This window comes from Austrofundulus limnaeus, unplaced genomic scaffold (genome assembly GCF_001266775.1).
Source record: "Austrofundulus limnaeus strain Quisiro unplaced genomic scaffold, Austrofundulus_limnaeus-1.0 Scaffold2898, whole genome shotgun sequence".
In the NCBI taxonomy this organism is placed as follows: domain Eukaryota; kingdom Metazoa; phylum Chordata; class Actinopteri; order Cyprinodontiformes; family Rivulidae; genus Austrofundulus; species Austrofundulus limnaeus.
Genome location: NW_013955300.1, coordinates 2,498 through 3,776, shown reverse-complemented (window position 1 = coordinate 3,776; position 1,279 = coordinate 2,498). Strand labels below are relative to the sequence as shown.

Genomic DNA, 1,279 nt, shown 5'->3' with positions numbered 1-1,279 from the left:
AGACAGGACAGAGACAGGATAGAGACAGGATAGAAACAGGACAGAGACAGGATAGAGACAGGACAGAGACAGGACAGAGACAGGATAGAGACAGGACAGAGACAGGATAGAAACAGGATAGAGACAGGACAGAGACAGGACAGAGACAGGATAGAGACAGGACAGAGACAGGATAGAGACAGGACAGAGACCGAGACAGGACAGAGACAGGACAGAGACAGGATAGAGACAGGATAGAGACAGGATAGAGACAGGAAAGACAGGATAGAGACAGGACAGAGACAGGATAGAGACAGGAAAGAGACAGGACAGAGACAGGATAGAGACAGGACAGAGACAGAGACAGGACAGAGACAGGACAGAGACAGGATAGAGACAGGATAGAGACAGGATAGAGACAGGACAGAGACAGGACAGAGACAGGAAAGAGACAGGATAGAGACAGGATAGAGACAGGACAGAGACAGGATAGAGACAAAACAGAGACAGGATAGAGACAGGATAGAGACAGGATAGAGATAGGACAGGGACAGGATAGAGACAGGACAGGGACATGTACAGAGAGATAAAGGACAGTTAGTTTAAACAGAAGACAAACTCTGAGGTGGTTCTAACATGTGACCAACTGAAACCAGCTTCTGAAAAACTCTGTAAACATCTAAGTGCAGAAACCTCCCTGAGAATCCTTTCAAATTGAGGCTGAACTGTTAGCACGTTAGCATGTTAGCATGTTAGCACTAACGTTACCTAGGCAGGTGCCGCTGCTGATCCAGAACGGGATGTGGAGCGCAGCCAGTGTCCGAGAAGCTAACTGAAGCAACGACTTGGCCTTCCTGTGAAAATCCACAGCTGCAGCTGAAGTGTCTTCAGGGTAGAGCTGCATGGACACACACAGGTCAGACAAGGTCACATGACTCCGCCTCTCATTTTAAAATAAACAAACCTGCAGGAAGCTGCGAGCGTCACGGTAACGACACTCCAGGAAGCGCGCACCTCGCTGCTGCATGAGAAAGTCAGAAATGTTATGTGGGACCTGAACATCCAGGCCGTCCAGCACAGTCAGGATGAGCTCCGGCCTGCAGGGGGCGACACATACAGCTGGTTTACAGCCCCTCCTCTGGTCCTCACATGACCTTCATTCACATGACCTTCAGTCACATGACCTACAGTCACATGACCTACAGTCAGACGACCTTCAGTCACATGACCTTCAGTCACATGACCTTCGGTCACATGACCTACAGTTCATGACCTACAGTCAGACGACCTTCAGTCACAT

General features: G+C 49.4%; 1 long non-coding RNA gene across 1 annotated transcript in view; it reads right to left on the bottom strand.

The window, feature by feature from the left end:
* Positions 1 to 719: 719 nt before the first annotated feature.
* The window catches only part of LOC106511537 (uncharacterized), a 2,809-nt gene continuing 2,249 nt past the window's right edge, over positions 720 to 1,279 (bottom strand). Inside the window, exons 2-3 of the long non-coding RNA XR_001309535.1 lie at positions 944 to 1,267; positions 720 to 877 (exon numbers count right to left, since the gene is read on the bottom strand). This is a non-coding gene — a long non-coding RNA (uncharacterized LOC106511537). The remainder of the gene's footprint in view (positions 878 to 943; positions 1,268 to 1,279) is intronic.